Source organism: Odocoileus virginianus, chromosome 31 (assembly GCF_023699985.2).
Source record: "Odocoileus virginianus isolate 20LAN1187 ecotype Illinois chromosome 31, Ovbor_1.2, whole genome shotgun sequence".
NCBI lineage: Eukaryota > Metazoa > Chordata > Mammalia > Artiodactyla > Cervidae > Odocoileus > Odocoileus virginianus.
In genome coordinates, this window is record NC_069704.1 from 5,353,813 (window position 1) to 5,375,794 (window position 21,982).

Here is a 21,982-nt window from a genome sequence, read left to right on the forward strand (position 1 = left end):
AAGAACCCATTTATGAAATATGGTCCAAATCTCCAGTTGAAGTCTGTGAAGAAAGTGGAGGAAGATGATAGAATCTTTCTTCTAAAATAAAAAACAAATACCCAAGAAACAGGTTCAAATTTTAGCCCATTTTCATCTTGTAAATAATGATTAGCCCCAGCATGTAAGTCTTTTGATTTGGATCTCAGAATTCCTTCTACTACAGCTACAATTTACCGAAAAGCACAGTCCAGTGAGAGGTAAGAATGCTTTATTCCATTTCATTAAAACAAACTGTTGGGTGGAGAAGAAAACATCAACAAGCAGAAGTTAGAGATAATGGACTCATGGATGCCATGGGTGGGAGATCTCAAAAGCCGGGTTTCAAATTTTAGCTCTGAATATGACTAGTTACTTGAAGTTGATAGGAATCTCATATACTTAACAGTGAAACATAGTAATTGTGTATGTGAAGTAATTTAGCTGAGTGCCTGGCTAATAAGTATTAATATATGAAAGGTACAAGTATTTCTGCAAAAGTTTTATCCAATGAATTGTACGTGTCTCCCTTACAGTTCCCAAAACCATGAAGTCAGCACTGGGTTAGCCCAACCAGTGACAGAGGATGCAAGCCTTTCAGGGCACCTTGTTCAATTGCTGCAGAACAGTCATTAGAAATGGCCTTCTTACGCTGAGTTTGCGTGTGCCAGCGGCTGTTTTCTATGGAAGAGAGGCTCTAGAATCTGTTTATACTGATGATTTCCTTAAATGCCTCATAGCTTAAGCAAGGTTCTTCAACTGGTTTATCAAATACTGGTTTTTGAAGTTGTTTTTAGGTTTTTGGTCTACTTTCAGTGCAAGTGAACCAAAAAAGTGAAAAAGTGATCCACTCTTTAAAAACTGCTTTTAAAAAATCTATTTGATTACAATAAGCGCTACCTGCCAGTAGAAACCTGCACAGTTCCCTTCTAGATATACTGCTTCATTCGCTGAATGAAATCTACTTTGTTTCCTCGCTTCTGTTTTATCCTGTCTTTCTCCTCTCTCTCCTGCACTCTCTCCACTTAATCATGCATACTCTGGGCTTCTTGGAGTCATGCTGTCTTTCTTGAGCCATCTTGTGAATTCAGTGGAATGGATTTACTGTGTATGACATCTTTCGTTGGTCCTATGACTTTCAAACATTTCATCTTTTCAGAGGCTGTACCAGTGGGTATAACCTTTAATTTTATCCTTGCTACAAGTCAGAGTTTTAATCAGCCTTTATTATCCAGAAGCTTTCTCAATTTTATTCTTTACTGGTGGATCCTGAGAAGTTATTTCCTTTTCCAGTTCTGAAAATCCCTATCTTAATGAATTTTCTCTATTCCCTTCCATTTTTACTTAGAAGCTGTGCAACACTTTTCTGAAACCCTCTTCTTATTAATACATTGCCAGATGAAGCCAGAGTATCAAATTCTCTTTCATGCATTTCTCATAGACCCAAAAGTCCGTAAGATACCTCGTCTTCCTCCCAGGTTACCACATGTAACAGTTTTACCAAATGCTTTGCCTCTGCAAAATAGAAAAAGCGATTTTTTCAACTTCTGATCAGTTTTGTTACCACCTGTCAGTCAATCATTAGGCCAGCGTCATGTATTTCAAAGTTCTGTTGCAGCAATACCAAGTTTCTACATATCTTCTAATACATCAGTCTGGATAAAGGAAGCTATTCTATAGTAATAATCAATATAAAATTCTCAATGAATTCAGCCAAAGAAATGTATTTTCACTCATGCTGCATGTCCACCTGAAGTCAGCTGAGGGCTTGTCATCCTCAATGTCATCCTCCATGCATGATCCAGAATGATGAAGCAATTGACGCCTGGGTTCTGCTAATTTCTGTGCATGGTTCCAAAATCTACTGGCTAGAAGGTATACAATTCCATTGTTCAAACCAAGTCAGATGGCCACAGACAGTTTCAAAGTTGGGTAGCAGTGAGGAGGAGCAAGGCACAGAGAATAAGAACCAAGAGCCAAAGAGTACAAATATCTCATACAAGAGAATGCCGTCATCAAAAACAAACATGAGTGACACGTGAAAATGAAGCCGTGTAAATAAAATGGTAGAATTAGTTAGTAATTCTTGAGGAACAATAAGATTCTAACACTGAGGTAGAGAAATGTGACCTCACCCTCAGGAATACAAGTTTAAATTAAACTGCTTATAAAATTCCCTATATTCAATATGAATTCTTCTACAGACTCAGGATTCCAATGTATGCAAATCTGTCTGTAAATTTTCAAATAAAATCGCGTCAAGTGTCCACTGACACATTAACAGTAACTCACACCAGTATTTTCCATTCAGAGTTTCTCATTTCTCTAGGGTCATGGAGGAAATTTGGAGGCCGTGCAGTTCAAAAGAGAGACTAGCTTCCTCAACAGAAGTCAGCTCCTATTAGTTAAATCATTGCCACACACCTGAGAGAATAAGAGACTCAACCCAACGGCTGTCAGACAACTGCTTATCCAATTCTCTGGTTCTTCCAGGAAGGCTCATTCTACTTTCTTAGTACTGAATAAACCAGACATACGTAGTCCTTACTCGAGTTCTTAGATTTGTATTTTGGAGTATTTGTTCTTTTATTATCATGTACAGACATGCCTTGCATCGCTGGCCTTTTAAATAACTGCATGTCTTTGTCCCTTGCAGAATTGCCTCCTTTTTCTAGTGGGTCCTCCAAGACTTCAGCTGTACTAGCTTTCCAACCTTTGTGATCTAAACAGCCCAACTTCATCCCCTTTCTCAGAACATGCAAATGTACACGCACACTTTCCAGGGTTGTGCACACCTTTCTGAGGCCTTATTTGTGGGGAGAATAGGAGAAATCTGTTTTCATGAACTCAGAATGAATTTATTGTCCTAAACATGACCGTGTAGACTTTCTGTCACAGCTCTCTCCTGGGTAAGGCAAAGCAAAACAAAGCGCAAACAAATCAATAAGCCAGGGAAACCTACACTTGCCTAGTAAGACTCCCTCTAGCTGTTCAGTGAAGGGTTCTTTTTTCGTGACTATTTTATAATTAAAGTTTCTAAATGCACTATTTTAGTAATGAAAAGGTAAGTTTAAATATCAAGGTGTATTTATTATTCATTAAGTAATGATGAAAAAGTAACTTTAGATATCAAGTTTAAATTGAAAGAATGAATGTATGAATGAATGAATGCTATGTATCCACTATTATATGCTCCATTCCAGCTCTAAACAACAGCATCAGTGCACCAATAACATGCAAAATACCTGAATTACCTGGGAGTGTTACAGCAGCTGCTATATCAGCAGTTTTTGCCAGTTGTTTAGAGGCTGTGAAAATTAACACGAGCCGGCAGAAACATCGGCAATATATCTCGGAGGCATATTTGCCTAGAATAAAGGGTGATTTCTTTAGATAAAACACAGTCTGCAGGATCATAGGGGATGAGAGGCACGCTGAGCAGAGATCAGCATCAAACAAGGACTAAGAACAAAAGAAAGGCGCCGTCGGAGAACCCACACCATGTGCTGTTGAGCAGACTGTGCTGAGCTCGACTACCACACAGGCAAGTACACAGTTTGCTTACCTATGAGGATGGGACATATAAACATCAAATATCAAGGCAGTCCAAGAGAAGACTATTAAGGAGAGGCTGCCTGGGCTGTTAGGTAAGTGTTTACACATGAATTCAATAGAATCAGATGTATGGTGAGTATTCATTGTGATCACGCAGGTCCTTGTCATGCAGAAGTAGACGTGACAGACGCAGCCCTGCCCTCTTAAAACTTGTAGCCCGGTATTTATTCCGTGCTTTGTAAGGTGCTCCATTGAGAAAAGCTAGAAGAAAAAGCACAATGCGTGGCCGTTATGGATTGTTCTTTTAGCCCCACACATGAGGTCAGATGTCACAGCATATCTGCCAAAGCCCAGTTCTCTTCCATCGTCCACATCCTCCTCTCCTCTTTGCACAGGTGCATACACACTTTCACACACTCACTTTTGGTGATAGATCATCACTGAGTCCCAAGTCTCCTTTTTCCTCCTCCCTTCCCAAGTTTGTTACTCTGAGATCACTCACCCAAATCTCCCTGCAGCCCTTTTAACCTCATATTCTTTGCAACTCCAAAGTGAGGGTCATTTATAGATATTTTCTATAGAAAACAATGTTTCAGGGAACATAAAAACTAGAACTTGGTGGGCAAGCCAATCAGGGCAATCTCTGAGGTCTGTCTCCCTCCACTGTTCAACCAGGGCATCAGCAAGACATTCGTCTGCTGACTTGTTTCCTGAGCACCGGCTGCGTTGGTGCATGCCTGATCGCCTCTTCAAACAGGGGTAGCGCTTGGGAGGTCACACTGCTGCCTGGGTTTCAGTTTTCTGCCCCTACGTGGCCGTCACTGACGCAAAATCCAACTCTAGAGAGCTGACAGTACATGCTTTACTTTGACAAACTCTCTAAGCCTTTAACCAAACTCTTCTCCTTGCTAACAGTTGCAGGATCTATCCAGGAAGAGGGCTGGGCAAGTGATGGAGAAGAAAGGCACAGAATTAGCGCAGAAGCAAGATCCTCATTCAGACTCCGCCCCCCTGGTTAGCTGACTTGCCTGCTTTGGAAAGCCCTATTCACTATCTCAATTTAAGTCCTTTGACCTGTAAAAGATGGTAATCTGGAAATGAAAAGATGGGACAAACAGAGTGGTGCAGTTGAGGAATGGGAAGTGATTTTAACCATCACTTTGACCAAATTCCCTGCCATCCTCACACGGGAACTGAAGTGAAAGGTCTGCAAGGTTGCTGCTCCTTAGAATCGCTTGGGAAGATTTTTATACAGGCGCCGGGTGCCCAAGTCCAGCTTACAGCAATTTTCATTTAAATGTTGTGGGGAAAGGTTCAGTGTCCCTGCCTTTTAAACGCTCTCTGATCAATGCAGCATACTAACGCATATATATGGAATTTAGAAAGATGGTAACGATAACCCTATATGCAAGACAGAAAAAGAGACACAGATGTACAGAACAGAATTTTGGACCCTGTGGGAGAAGGCGAGGGTGGGATATTTCAAGAGAACAGCATCGAAACATGTATATTATCAAGGGTGAAACAGATCACCAGCCCAGGTTGGATGCATGAGACAACTGCTTGGGCCTGGTACACTGGGAAGACCCAGAGGAATCAGGTAGAGAGGGAGGTGGGAGGGGGGATCGGGATGGGGAATACATGTAAATCCATGGCTGATTCATGTCAATGTATGACAAAAACCACTACAACATTGTAAACTAATTAGCCTCCAACTAATAGAAATAAATGGAAAAAAAAAGAAAGGCTCTCTGAGCAGTGTAGTATACAATGAGATATTGCAACAAAACAACACACACAGAGAAAGAAAATACCTAAAACAAATAAAGCTATATTGGCCTATAGAATAGTGAAACAGTGCCTAATATCTGCTGGAGGAGTTGCAGAATGACAGAACCAGGACCTGAATGCGTATCTTGTATCTTCTCAGACACTGCTGTTCTATGTCCTCCATGCCCAGGTGACCCATACCGCTGCCTCCAGCTGGGTTCAGTTTCTCCCTCCAGGAAGCTCCCAGAGCATATATCACTTATTCCTTCTTATTCAGGTGTTAATTTCCATCCTTTCAGTTCAGTCACTCAGTCGTGTCTGACTCTCTGCGACCTCATGGACTGCAGCACATCAGACTTCCCTGTCCCTCACCATCTCCCAGAGCTTGCTCACATTCATGTCCATTGAGTTGGTGATGTCATCCAACCATTTCATCCTGTCGTCAACTTCTCCTGCCTTCAGTCAGGGTCTGCCTTCAATCAGACCCAGCATCAGGGTCTTTTCCAATGATAGGCTCTATAAGAACATGAGCTTCCTAAGAATAGAGGCCACATTCACGTCATCCTACACTTTCCATACTGCCAAGGACTGTGCTATGTGTTGTGTGCAAAGAAATAAATGCTGAACACTGGTTTTCATCACCACCTCCTCTTCCTACTCTCCACCTTCTTTGCGTGCATGCGTGCTAAGTTGCTTCATTTGTGTCTAACTCTTTGTGGCTCTATGGTCTGTAGTCCACCAGGCTTCTCTGTTCATGAGGATTCTCCAAAGAATACTGGAGGGGGTTGCCATACCCTCCTCCAGGGGATCTTCCCAACCCAGGGATTGAATGCGTGTCTCTTGTGTCTCCTGCATTGGTAGCTGAGTTCTTTACTACTTGCACCACCTACCTTCTTTACCCCAGGCTATATTTTCTTCTGGGCTCATTCACCCAATTCCTTTCTCTCTCTCTTTTTTTTTTTTTGTCATCACTCTAACTGTTTAGGTCTTAACATCACATCACTGCCCAACATTGATTTTTTTTTCTTTCTTTTTTTCTTTTTTTTTTTTTTTAGGCAAAGGAATCTAACCCTTTGAATAAACCCCTAAAGTATCAGCCAGAATGACTAAAACAATTAATGCCTTTTCAGTATTCTGTGATTAGTTTCACTCTTCACTTACTCTTCTTGGGATTATGGCTAAAGGGCCATGAATGGATAAGCTCTTTTCTCCAGGGAGGCAAATGAAATTCCCTGAAGTCGTTCCCAATTCTGTAACAAAGTCTAATAACATCTCATGTTCCATTATTCACTTACATGTTGCAGTGAATATTACCTGTCTCTCACCTGCCACTCCATCACTCACACGCACACACACAGGCACACACATGCACGTGCACACATATACCTATCTTGCAATACACTGATTTTAAATACCTTTGCTCTTGTTATTTATCCAATGCCATCTTCCTTTTTTTCATTGGTATACCTCTTGCCCATATTTCCAGGCATAGGTAAGATTCTAGCTCTTAAAAAAAAAAAAAAAAAAGCCTCTGATCTCCCTAACCACTATTGACAGCTGTCGTCCTGGCACAGCTGATTCAAAATCACTTGTCTTATCAGGTGAGTTCTTACATAGGTTTTAGTTGAAAATTACTTTCTCACTGTTTTTCTAGAGGAATGTAAACTCATCCTTCAAGATCTTCCTTTCTATTACCAGTGTCTTTCAATACAATGCTAGGAAAACAATACCATGGCTATCAGAGGCCAGAAGAACTGCCCACAGCTTTGAGCTAGGTTTGAGTTTGAATGTTTTCTAAGGTTGACTGATTTAATTCTTCTAACAACTCTCAGAGGTTATTCTCATTTTGCAGAGAAAACGCTACACTGAGAAACTGACTAACTCAAGTTTGCACAGCTAGAAAGTGGTAGAGACAGTACTGGGCTATCTAACTCTAGAACCCATGCTTTAAATCATGATGTGGTATTTATGTGCTTATTTTATTTGTTAGCAAGGTTGTGCATGCTCAGTTGCTGAGTCATGTCCAAGTCTTTGTGACCCCATGGACTGTAGCCCACCAGGCTCCTTTGTCCATGGGATTTCTCAGGTGAGTGTACTGGAGTGGGTTGCCATTTCCTTCTTCAGGGGATCGTCCCCACCCAGGATCGAACCTGGGTCTCCTGCATTGGCAAGCAGAGTCTTTACCACTGAACCACCAGGGAAGCCTATTCTTAAGCACAGTGTGTGCCTATTGTATCATAGGGAGAGCCAGGGCTTCCTCGGTGGCTCTCGTGGTAAAGAACCCACCTGCAATTTAGGAGACGTAAGCGATGTGAGTTAGGGTTTGAGTCCTGTGTCGGGAAGATCCCCTGGAGGAGGGCATGGCAACCCACTCCAGTATTCTTGCCTGGAGAACCCCATGGACAGAGGAGCCTGGCAGGCTACGGTCCATAGGCTAGCAAAGAGTTGGACATGACTGATGTGACTTAGCATGCATGCACGCATGAGGAACAAGGTGGAAGACAGCATAAATTCTTTAGTACAGGCCCTGGCACACAATTCTTCAGTAAACAGTAGGTGTATATTGCATGGAATAGTTCTGGCTGTGTCTCTTACCTACTGTGCGGTCTTATAGATTGCCGATAATCTCTATATCCACAGGTTCTACACAGAATGGACTTGAGCAATCAGAGAGGGACATTTTATTTTTTTTTAATTTTATGTAGACCATTTTTGAAATATTTATTGAAATTGTTACAATATTCTCTTTTTTTTAAATGTTTTGGTTTTTTGGTCATGAGGCATATGGGATCTAGCTCCCTAACCAGGGATGGAACTGTCACCCCCTGTCTTGGAAGGTGATGTCTTAATCACTGGGTTGCAAGGGAAATGCCAGGAATGAGCATTTTAAATGCATAGGAGACTTATTTTCATGTGAGGTGTCAGTTTTGGTTTTCATAAGAACAGAAGTGCTACTGGCCTTGAGCAGGGAAAATGACAAGGATGCTAAATTTTGCGTCCATTTCAGGCCTGCTCAACGAAGATCACTCTTCCCAAAGCTCAAACAGTACTCTCATTAAGAACTTAAGTACCACAGTTTTAATATTGGGCTTTGTGCTAAGAGATGACTGCCTGTCAAATGTGTTAACCTTCATCACTTACTAAAATATAGCTCAGCACTACCCATCAACTAGCCAATATTTAAAACACGGGGTTATGTGTTTATAATTAATATGGATTAGATATGATTTCCATGCAGTATGGAAGACAAGTCAAGTTGGAGAGACATACAGCAACTCAATAATGCAAATAATGCCTATTTTAAATAGTGCTTTACATTGCCTTTTTAAAGTGTGGGAAGCAGCATGGCATAGTTAGAAAGGCAGAGTCTGGAAGCAGGGAAACTATTTCCCAGGCATATTATAATATTTATCTTTGTGGGATTCTGTTTCCTCAAGTAGGGACCAGGACTAACATGGTCTGTTTTCAGTGAGTTGTAAGACTTAGAGGGGCTTTATTTAGAGTGGCTGGCACAGGTTGGTGGCTCAGTAAATGGTCTCCGTAATCATTTTTATTCTTTTCATCATGCAGAAGATATTAATTGTTTCCTTCCTCTGTACTAGAAGAGGAAACACAATTTTGGATCTGGACCTTAGAAGATAATTGCATTTTGGTCTGGTGAATAAATGGGCAACTTTATGACGACAGGATGCAGTGACCTTGATGTGTGTTTTCATTCATTCCACACGTATTTCTTGAGCTGTGATTGCACATCAAACGTGGTAATAGGTCCTGGAGATGGAAGGCAAATGGCCTTTGCACTCTCAGAATTGGCACTCTCTAGGATTCTGCTTTGTATCTCTAACAAGAAGTAGTCACCTCACACTGTATTTTCACAACTTGGTTTTGCAACTTTCTGGAACATCACCCTAGACCTATTGACGTATTTCTCTTCTTCAGCCTTATTGTTATACAGAGACCATAAATGCTTTGAGTATTTTTAAATGTAGCTTCCATCATAGGGCACACACACGGTGCATGCACACACACACGCACACACACACATTACATTAACGCTGCTTCTCAAAAGCATAAATATCAATGGACACAATACCTACTCATGTTTGCCTTGATTTTTCTCATTTAATTTGGTTTGTAAAATTCCTTGGTGTTTTACTTGAAAAATAATTGATTCAGCAGGGAAAAAATGCCTAGGAAATACAGGACTTCACTGTGTCTTTAATGTGCATTGTGACTCTCTAAGAAGTTGATACACTATATTTAGCATTTCACAAACAAATTTGACCTGAGGAGCCCTCTTAAAAAATATTTCTCCCATTACATCTGCCTTGATAACAAATGCTGGTAAATTCTTATATACCTACTACTCTTATCTCATAGCTTTCTCTGACATATTTAGTGAAGGTTGCTTTGAACACACAGCTTGCAGGATTATTTTCTCTTCCTGGAAAAGTGCAAAATAATTTTAATTAACTTTAAAATCTGTGGCTAGAGCAACCTAGTTCTGTTTTCAATTTAAAGATATCAGGAGACACTGCAGCCAATGTTAAATGTTTCAATTATCCCATTTAGGTCTCTTATTTGTCTCTGTCTCAAAATATCAGTGATCTTTGAGTGACAACTAGCAAATGCTCAGTCTTATAAATTTACATTCAGCAAATAAGATTTGGGCATCCTTTATACTACAAATGCGGTAATAAGCATTGGAGAAAAAGAGGTAATTAAATTATGGTTCACACCTCAAGGAGCTTATAGACTAATAGAGAAGACAGTCATGTTAATAAGCAATATATTATAATAAGTATGTATTAGAAATATATCACAGAGGAAGGAGTGATTATCTGACAGAAATTCTTGGGACCCAGGCAGATTATTTACTACCACTGAGCCACTACTAGTTAAACCAAATCCCTTCTTCTTGAAGCTTAGGAAGAAACAAGAGAACATCATAAACAGTAACAACAAGAGCAGCCAGTTAGGATATTTGATTTCTCTTATCCATCTCACTTCTCTTTCAGGAGAGACTAGAAGATTTATTACTTAATTGAACTTATGAGAGCAGTCATACTTGAGGAAAGATGGGAGTCACCTAGAATAAGAAATTTCTACAAACACACTTTGAATTCCACTTCCAAAGAGCCACGACTAGATAGTATATCCTCACTCTAAATCATCGCCCTATCTGGTAAATAGCAAAGCCATTTTCCCGAAAATATCCTCTAACAATGCCTTCCTTAGTTACACTCAATTCATTGAAAACATAGCACTGGAAACATAATGATGCTATTGGTAATGAGAGTGGTACTTCATTACATTTTGTAATGTCCATATTCTAATATTTAATTTGTATCAAAATCCTGCTCATTGGTTTGTATAACCTATCTTTTATATTTGAGAATACTGCAGCTAAGAAATATTGAATAAGTAACTTCAGGCCATACAACTACAAATTGATGAAACTGAAGCATAAGTTTCAGTTATTTGACTTAAATTTAGTGACTGTTATTGTTGTTTTTAATTTAAATTTTGTGAAGCTGATATGTCTAAATATCGAGCTGCCAAGAAAGCATCCAAAATATCAATTGTGACTTAGAGCTGTTATGATTTATGAACTAGAAGTTACCTTTGTTCTCAAGCTATTGTTATGCAGAAGACGACATCAAAACTATTTTCAGACAAAGCCTGCCTATCAGCCTAATAGACCCATTAGAATTTTTATAGTGTTTTAATTGAAAATAGTCATCTTCAAAGTTATATAACTCACTTAACTGACTAGATCATGAGTCCTCAGTGCTAACATGGAACACATCCTTGGGGTCTTACTCAAGGTTGTGTGAAATTACCTCCCAATTAACTATAAATCCACTTCTTTTCCACCCACGCAAGAGAGCATATTGGAATTCAAGACAGTGACAATATAATGTGTAAATTTCAATCTAAGTGATCATAAAAAGTAAGTTATTGCAAACTTTTGTGCCTTAGTTATTATTGTTAAGGCACTAATTGTAATATCCTCAAGATAGATTAAGACTCACCAGCGTACCACAGTACTACCGTTTAGAAGATTAATTTATTCATTTACTGTGTAATATTTGTGGCATTTTCTTTGGCTTTTTATGAAGTAATGTTTAAAAAGTACCTTCAAATATTAACATACTTATTTAATCCTTTGCTTTCACTCAGTCTCATTTAAAATTCACAAGAAGAACACCTGATAATAATTGTAATAATAAAAATAAATGACTAAATAGTATGGTTATAATGTTTTATAATTTACCAAATATTTTCATGCCTATTACACTTGATCCCCAGTAATCTTTTAATATGTTCAGTAATTCCCATTTTACAGATAAAGAAGTTGAGATTCATTAAGAAAATGTTGGAGATAGTGAGAGATTGTGTTTATTGACAGTTTTATCATTCTAAGCTGAGTATGCCTGAAAAAGAAAGACAAAAAATTAGAAATACACAAATCCAGGGAGAATTATCTTAGCCACCAAATTGGAAAGACTAGCATTAACCTGGGATTCTTAATTCCGATTGGTTTGTTCTGCATCAATACAGTTAATTAATATACAACTCCAAATTAGCTTTTGCGGGCAGGGAAATGTCAGCGGGTTTCTTCTTGTCCTCCTGCTAAGTGGAGGACATTAAGTCATTATTACACATAATAGTTCCTAATTCGCAGGTGGAAATATTAGCTCCCAAATGCATAAAAATCATTCTGAGCCTGAAGGTCAACAGTTGCATACTGGATTGTTTTAGTTTCCTGCTGGGCACTTTCCAACAGTTTAATGGTTACCATAGTATCTTTCTTCCAAAGTGACTTTAATACCTGAACCTCATCTCTTCATCTTAACCATGAGGTAGCTAGGAGATGCGTTTTGCTAACACAGGAAGGGAAGCCCAGAGAAGCTAAGTGACTCAACAAAGGTCACACAGAAAATTTGACTGCTCTGTGGATCTTCCAGATTGGTACAAACTTTGGAAGGAACCAATCGATCTATTTCTCCCTGCTTATCTAAATGTCTCCTCTCTCCATCGTAATTCTACACCGTATTACATTCAAGGGGACAGCAGAAAATGCATGGCTTGACCAGCAACAAGCACTCTGTAAATAAGACTGCAATTACGGTCTGAGAAGCCTGGGACTCACACTATTGCAGTATTTTATCTGCTGGGTGGCCAACTCATTAAAACAGATATCTAGTGTTTTAATCACTCTGCCAAACCACCATCTGTTTCCATCCCAGCCTCCCCCAATCCTAAACATGCCCCCATACCTCCTGCCACAGTCCCAATCAGGTTTTGGTATAGGAATGGACAGCTTGTGAGTGGAATGTCGGGGGCTTGTGCAATCATTCATCTTTTGGGCACGACAGAACAAGCTGTTGGATGCTGTGAATATGCAGAGCAGATCTTGCTGGGCAAAATCCTGGATCCAAAAAGAATATAGCTCCCACTTGGTGGAAGCAAATGTTTCCTTCCTCTCTCCACCTTCCACTCTAAGTAGTTACCAGATTTTCTAGAAAGTCTGAGAAATACTTCAGAGCCCAGGAATAAGACTCCTGGATGAAGGGGTTCTGAATTCCAATACTTAGGAGATGATTAAGTGTCAAAAATGTTGATTTATTTGTAGTGATATGACTAAAATTTAATAGGTTCTTATTATGAGTTAAGACCATGCCAAGCACTTTACATAAACTATCTCATTTTAAATTCCTAAAATAACCTTGGTGGGTAGTAGGTTGTGTTCCCATTTTATAGATTAATCAACAAAACGAAACTCTGACTCCTTGGGTCATTAGCCCAAAGTCACAGCTATTAGATGACAGACACTGGATTTAAACTTGTGTTTCTTTGACACCAAAACCTCTACCCTAAATGTGGATATTATCTGCCAAGCTTCATAATGCTGCAGAGATGTTAGCAATCAGCTTCCTTCAATTTCAATATTATGTCAATGCTGTAGCTTACAGTATTATTGCCTTCTTTTTATTCTCATTGCAACCAGAGTTTTTCTTAGTTGTTTCTTTTGTAAACCAACAAAAACAAACAAATAAAAATAAACTCAGGTTGAGAAGGTTAAATTGCTTTGTTCAAAATCACTTAGCTGTATTTTTATTTTTTTATGTGGGCAAGTCTTTTCTAAGTTACGATTGAACCTCCGCCCTGCGGCCTCTCCACTTCCCTAATCTTCAGGGGCAAGTACACACGTCCATGGCTGGCTGTGTCCTGGGGCTGACTTCCTGGCGCTCAACATTCTGTGTTCCATCAAGTCAAATTGGTAGTTTAAACAGATCGAGTGACATAATTTGTAGGATACAAAATATAATTAAAGTGTGAGATGCCTTGTTTCAAAATTATTAAGAAATTTGAGGCAGCAGCAATGGAGCATTAAACTAAGTGTGGGGAACCTTCTCAATGTGGGATGCTGGGCGCCTGCAGAGTAACATGCCCATGTAGCTAGCCCCGTCAGTTTAAGTCTCCAGAAAAAGGCTCTATTTTTCTCCAATTTATTCTTCTGTAGACCCAAGTACAAAAAGATGCTCAGTTGACAGACTATGTAGCCCTGGATCCTGGTTTAGGAGATGTGGTTAACTGTCTCTATGACTTCAAGGTTGTCATTTAACCTCCGGTACCGAAAGGTCTCATAACCTCTGGGTTTGGACGAAGTAGCCTCTATAAGGTCCATCCAAAGTGGTCCAGCTCTTAGACCCAGTGGCCTGCCTCATTCTACCTAACTTCAGTTATTATTTTCAGTTTCCCTTTCTCCCATGCAGCTCTGAAGATAATCGACCTCTTTAACACCAGCACCACAATCAAACATGGTCTCCCCCCTCCCCAGCCTCATCATTGTGCGGCAGAAACACTCCTCCCACTTCAATGACCAGGCCACCACTGCTGGTGCCAACTCTTCTGATGGACTCAGATGCCGATCATGGGCCCTTTAGAGAAAGTTATTTTAAGACTGTTAAAGAGAGAAAAATTGTTCCTGTGTAGTCTACCAGTTCCATGATAGTGAGGGAAGTAGCAGGAGATTTTCTCCCAAGGGACAGATTTGTTAAAATCATGTATTTCCTGGCTTTTCAAACAAAGACTTGTGTATCAGGAAGATAAGCAAAGGCATAGCAAAAAGTGCTTATTTACATAAATTTACAAATAAAAGACTTTTTTCCCCCCAAACATGAGCTCTGTCCTGTGAGAAATTATAGTGATATCAACATATCTTCGCCATCTCTAATTTCCCTCGCCTTCTCTGCTCTACCAAAAATAAGTAAATTTCTTTTTCTTTTACCTTTCTCCTATTCCTGAGTCCAGACTAAATTCCATTACTTTCTTCCTTAAAACTTCCTGAGTCTTCTTTAAATTCCTCCACCCCCAACACCAACACCATCACCTCTTAACCAAAACAAGTTACAATAATTTTTCTTTTCTCTCTGCCTTGGGGAGCATATTTCTGTAACTCTACATTTTAAAATTCTTACTTTTTGCTTGAGATAGATTTGGGAGTATTATCAAACTTACTTCAAAGAGTTCAAATTTCTACTTTCTGGCTAAACTTCCCTGATTTTCATCCATCCAAACTGCTATGACCTTTTCCTAAACAGAGATGTTTCAAAATACTTATCAATATTTATATTTTTTGGCCTTGCTTCATGGCATGCGGGATCTTAATTCCCTTACAGGGATTGAACCCACATCTCCTGCAAGGGAATCATGGACAGCATGGACTCTTGATCACTGGACCACCAGGGAGGCCCCTGCTTATCACTTCTTAGAAGAAGAAGTGGAGTCCCTCAGTTGTGTCCGACTTTTTGCGACCCCATGGACTGTAGCCTACTAGGTTCCTCTGTCTGTGGGATTTTCCAGGCAAGAATAATGGAGTGGGATGCCATTTCCTTCTTCAGGGGATCTTCCCAACCCAGGAATCAAACCTGGATCTCCCACATTGCAGGTGGAGGTTTTACAGTCTGAGCCACCAAGGAATCCCAAAGAATCACTTCTTAAGGTTGGTTAAAAGCTTATATGCACAAGCCTCCCCTCCCTGACTAACTTGTAAGTAATTTGAAGACAAAGAATAAGCCCTCCTGAATAAAAGCATTCCTTGATTAGATTTGCGAAATGCCGGCTGAATGAAGCACAAGCTGGAGTCAAGACTGCTGGGACAAATATCAATAACCTCCGATATGCAGATAACACCACCCTTTTGGCAGAAAGCAAAGAGGAGCTAAAGAGCCTGTTGATGAGAGTGAGAAGGCTGGCTTAAAAGTCAGCATTCAAAAAACTAAGATCATGGCATCTGGTCCCATCACTTCATGGCAGATAGATGGGGAAACAATAAAAACAGTGCAGACTTTATTTTTTTGGCCTCCAAAATCACTGCAGATGGTGACTGCAATCATTAAATTCAAAGACACTTGCTCTTTGGAAGAAAAGCAATGACCAACCTAGACAGCATATCAAAAAGCAGAGACATTATTTTGCTGACAAAGACCCATCTAGTCAAAGCTATGGTTCTTCCAGTGTGGATGTGGGAGAGTTGGACTATAAAGAAAGCTGAGCACCGAAGAACAGCTTTTGAACTATGGTGTTGGAGAAGACTCTTGAGAGTCCCTTGAACTTCAAGATCAAACCGGTCAATCCTAAAGGAAATCAGTCCTGACTATTCATTGGAAGCACTAATACTGAAGCTGAAACTCCAATACTTTAGCCACCTGATGCAAAGAGCTGACTCATTTGAAAAGACCCTGATTCTTGGAAAGATTGAAGGCAGGAGAAGGGAACGACAGAGAATGAGATGGTTGGATGGTATCACCCAATCTATGGCCATGAGTTTGAGGAGGCTCCAGGATTTGTTGATGGATAGGGAAGCCTGGTATGCTGCAGTCCATGGGGTTACAAAGAGTCAGACACAACTGAGCAAGTGAACTGAACTGAACTTGATTAGATTAGAGGCACAATGAGTGTTTGTTGAGTGAATGACTGTGAACTATTATCAGAGAGACAAGCTCAAAGAGGAAGAGCTGGATTAGATTCTTATCTCAGCTGACCTCTCCCCCTTGATGTTCTTTTTTCATGTTTCTCAACTTCTGAGTCTATCAAAAGCCAGGAGATGAGGCCTTTACTCTGAGATCATTCATCTGTCCTGTTAATTTGTGTTAAGTGGTACTTTATCAGAGCCAAGCTTTTAAGTCCATTAAAAGTCTTACAGCTTGTCTCAAAGCTGAGAACACTATAAAAGACAACATCAATTCTGAGGCTCTGCCCTATAGTCAAGACAAGCTGATGCTTTCAGTCTTGGTCTCAAGATCAGTCTCCAAGACCTCTGGAATTATTCCATGAAATGACAGTAGGCCTTGGAGTGTCACCTCTTCTGAAATATGAAACAAGCTGTCCCAAACTCAAGAATCTCTTATAAAGATACCAGCTGGGTAAGAAACAAACTTTCATGCTATTACCCTCAAATGCCCTCATTTCTCAAGGCTTTATAGTACACTTCTAAAAACTCTTTTTTAAAAACAACAAATTTTACAGGCCAGACACAGCTAACTTACCTGGGAGATTTTCTATAAAAATACAGATTCCTACATACCATCTGTAGAGAATATCTGGGGTGAAGCCCAGAACTGTGTATTTTTAAGGCACCCTGTATGTTTTTTATTTGTAACTGGAGTTTAGAAATTCTGAAAGACTTACTGTGAAGTGTAAAGCCATTGAACATCAGTTGTTATTTCACTTGGTGTTTACATAAATAGCTAAGAATAGTATTCCCATTCTAGGAATGAGAAAACTAAGGTTCACAGAGATCTGATGATTTGAATACAATGGTACCAACTTCAGTCTTAAGTTAGAACATAAACTCAGGTCTTCTGACTCCTGGTCCAAAGCCTGTCCATTATTCACTTTGAGGTTTGGCAACTATAATTACTAACATATGAGCATGAATTACTTTATCAGGTTGCACTAAAAAGGATGGGGAAACCAGGGTAATATATTTGGATCAGGAAGAGAATCATGTGAGCAAGAAAAATTCATATCATGGGAAAGTGAAGTAAAATGTTAGTTGCTTAATTGTGTCCAACTCTTTGCAACCCCACGGACTGTAACCCGCCAGGCTCCTCCATCCATGGAATTCTCCAGGCAAGAATACTGGAATGGGTAGCCATTTCCTTCTCCAAAGGATCTTCCTGACCCAGGGGTCGAACTCCTGTGTTGCAAGTGGATTCTTTACTGTCTGGGCCACCAGTGAAGCCCTCGTATCATGGGAAAGCTCTTTAAAAGTCCCAGCAACCTGGGAATCAAGTAAGGAAAAAGTCCTCTTGAATAATCCCATAAGTGGTCAAGACTTCTTATGTATCATTTTCTTTCTTTCCTATCTCCATCACACATATTCTTTTTTTCTTCCTTCTTGGCAGTGACTTTGGCTCATTACCAATACAAAATGTCAGATGAGATGGTCTCATCTTAACAAAAAGAAGATACTGGGAATGAAGTGTGTATAGATACACTAACATTGCTGTTTTGGAACTGCTGCTGCTATGAAGAGGCTGCCTCATTGCCCCTCTTCTCATGCTTATTGCCTCCAACCTTCTGATAATCAGCACCCTCTCCAAAGAGGCAAAAAAAAAAAAGTGTTGCTATGATTGATCAGAGTTCATGTCTTTCCCCAGGCCAGTTTTACTCGAGGATGAGTTTTCTCTGCCCCAAAATTATCTCTTGTATTTTCTTAATAAGACTTATGAGCATATGAATATGATGAACTTTAGCAACTGAATGGTGTGTCAGATAATGGAGAAAAGAGAGACTGTTTCCAATTAAGCAAATTAAAATGATTATTCATATAGAAAAGGATAAAATTGGGCATCTTTGTCACCCCATATGCATTAAAATTTAGATAGGAAAAGATTTATTAAAGAAGCGCAGACTCGACTATTTCTCCCCAATTTGATCATCACTACTCAGTAGCCTCCAAACTGGTCTCCATTATTGTACCTACTAAGGTCTAATTTCAACACAAGAGCTTTAGTAATACTTAAAAAAAACAAAACAAACTCAGATCACAATAGGCTAAAATTCTTTAATGCATTCTCAATTCTTTAGTAACAGAATTCAAAATCCTTAACATGGCCCATTTAGGTGTTCTGTGACTCTATCACAGACTACCTGTCTGACCTTAGCTCGGGCTCTTCCAGCCTTCACTCACACGGTTTCATCCTTGCTCTTCCTCAGATAGGCTAAGCTTGTTCTGTCTTCAGAGCCTTTTCGCTTACCCTTCCTTTTCCTAGGATACTCTACCATGATCTTCTTTATTTCCTTAAAGTCTCTGATCAAATTGATAGAAGTATTCTATAACCACAAATATATACTTTTAGTACCTATTTTGCCTAACATTGTGTCAGACACTGTGTCTGTGCTTAGAATTCATTACTTTCTATCAATTCTGCTTCCTTTTAATTTTATTTCTTTCTACTGTTGTCAGACATATCCTGAATTGTTCTGCATTAATAGCAACCACAAATTCTTGGTGATTTAAATGAAAAGAGATTGATTATACTAAGTCTCTCTTATTCTACAGATCCATCTTAGGCTGGTGGCGATGCTGGGGGAGGGGCCCTGCTCATCACTGTTTCTTATAGACTCAGAAAAATAAGCAACAGCCATTGGAATATTTTCAATTACTGTGTCAGTAAAAGAGCTCTGACCAGACTCAACCTGGAAATGACCTTGAACCTCTCCATGTATTTATTGGCCATATTTATTTCCTCTTCTGAAAAATTCCTGGTTGTATTTCTTGTCTTTTTTCTCTGTTGAGTTTATCTTCTTCTTAATAATTTGTAGAAGTTGTTTTCTTATTCTTGGTTTGAATCCTTTTGTAGCTTTGTGTATTAAAGGCATCTTCTCTCAGTTTTTCTAGTCTTTTCATTTGCTTTGAAGTGTCTTTTGAACAAAAAAAAAAAAAAAAAGAAAAGTTCATAGCTTTATATAGTGTCCAAATTGTCAGCCTTTCCTTGTCAAAGTCAAATCATAGAGATCAATTAGGAGGCTTTTGAGTGGTGGTCAATTTGGAAGAAATAGTTGGATTCTAGATTATATGAAGGTAGAGCTGAGAGATTTGGTGATGAATCAGGTATAGGGTAGATATATGAGGAAGAAAAAAGAAACAAGTCAAATATGACTTTAAGATTTAGGGCTTAACCAATTGGAAGAATGACTAATTTGATGAATTATTGAATACAAATACGGGAGAACAAATTTGGGAATGGCCATCAGGAGTTGGATTTGGTCATGCTCATTTCGAGATGTCATCGGATATCTGAGGGCTTCCCCAGTGGTTCAGCAGTCAAGAACCCTCCTGCAATGCAGGAGATGCAGGAGGCATGGGTTTGATCCCTCTGGAGGATCCCATGCAGGGGGAAATGGCAACCCATTCCAGCTTTCTTATCTGAAAAATCCCGTGGACAGAGGAGCCTGGTGGGTTAGAGTCCAGAGGGTCACAGAGTCGAAGATAGCTGAGTGACTAAGCACATCAGATGCCTAAGAGTAGACTGGTGAGGCGTGTGAATGCATGAGACAGAGTTCTTGGGGAATATTGAATTCAGATATAAACATGTGGAAGTCTGTGGCATACAGAAAGCTTTTAAAACAAAGAAAAAGTCTCAGCACTGAACCCTAAGGAACTCCAACATTTATTGATAGAACAAAGAGGATCCTAAACAAAATGGCCAGTGAGACAGGTGGGAAATAAAGAGCAAGCTGTGCTTCAGAATCTTACACCCTGGTAAGGGAGAAAATATATCATGAAGAGAGGGCAATCAACTGCATCCTGGTAACAGAGCAAGACAAAGACTGAGAACTTACCTTTGCATTTGGCAACATGGAAGCCATTGGAAAATCCAACAAGAATAATTACAGTCTTTTTTGTGAATAAAGTTTGCAATAAGAAAAATAAATTAATAAATAAAGGAACTGACCTAAGGTGGCCAGGGAAAGATAAGTAATTGATAATCTGAGATTTGATGGATGAATGGACTCAAGTTAGTGAATTAAAGTACAGGAGTCATGGGTGTAAGAACATCTCAGGAAACACAAACACTATACAAGGGGACCTCAACAGTAACAAAGTGTGGCCAACGTGATTAGAACAAGGAAGTGAGAAGTACAAGTTGGAGGAATAGACTGGGACCCTATTACATAGGGTTAGTTAGAAGTTCATTGTTTTTTTTTGTTTTTTTTTCTAAAAGAAATTGAGGGGAATTTAAGCTATGGATCAACTAGAGCAGATATGTGTTACAAAAGGATAACTGTCTTATGAAGAAGGGATTGAAGAAAACATAGGTAGGGGAACTGGTTTTAATATTATTAAAGTTGTTCATGTGTAAAATGATGGTAGCACAGACTAAGCTGGTATATGGGGATATAGATGGATTTGAGAGACATCCAGAAGTCTGGATTGATAGACTATGACCATAGGTGGTTGATAAGAGAGAGAAAGAGAAAGATACTTTAAGGATGATTTCCAGAATTTGAGCTTGAATATGTGAGTGGATGGTGGTGCAGTTACAAAGAAGAGAAGGTTTTGGAGTCATGAAAGAAATGTGTTAATTAATATTAGACATATATAATTTGAGATGTCAGTGAGATACTTGGGTGAAGATGGCATGTGTACCAAATTCTGCCAAGTGCTACGCTGGGTTCTGTGAATATATAGATAAACAAAAGTAACTTTCTAACTTCAAAAAACTCATAGTTTAGCAGCTCATATTCCTATAAGATTATAAAGTTGCTACAGCACTTTCCTCATCCTGAATATGCCATCAGGTCTGAAAGCTAAACTTTGCACAGGTATTCCTGGAAGGAACCAAAAAAATAGTCCAAGTTGATATGCTTTAACTAGGCAACAGTCACTCCTAAAAAAGATCAGAATGTGGTGTGAAATATGCTAATAGCATTTATGCAAATGAAGGTTCACTGTATTAACTACAAGATCAAGGGATAACTGCAAGTAATTTGGTAATGGGCTGTAATTACCCTTCCATCTATAGCATTGGGGGATGAGGGTGACCCGTGAATCAAACACTGTTACTAAATACTTTCACATTTCATCAGCGTACTTCTCTTTAACATTGTACTTGAATATACCTGAAAAGCCACCATAAAACGAATGAGTCGTTTTTAACATCAGGTTAAACAAGTAAGAGAATAGTTTATTCTCACTTTTTCTTCTTTCCCTTTCCTTTTTACTTACTAGTTTTAACATGATTGAGTCTGAAGAGAAGCCATTCTCAAAGTATTAGTAACGAGGGCTGTAATTCCAGGTCTGACAAGTACTGCTCTTTGACTTTGCATACGTTTACTGGCATTTTCCATTTGGTTTCCTCATTCCTTATTCAGAAATGTTAACATTTGTAATGACCTCTTCAAAAGGGTATCAGAAAAAAACTGAGTTTTATCTGTCTAGAAATATTTAAGACAAAGTTTTCTTTTTGACTTTTTATTCTGAAATACTTTAAAAAAATGTGGAACAAAGAGCTTTTCTTTCTCCACTGAATCATTTGAGAATAAGTTGTAGGCATGTTGTCCCCTAAATATTTCAGCATGTTTTCCTACAACCATGATTTTATCTTGTATAGTCATG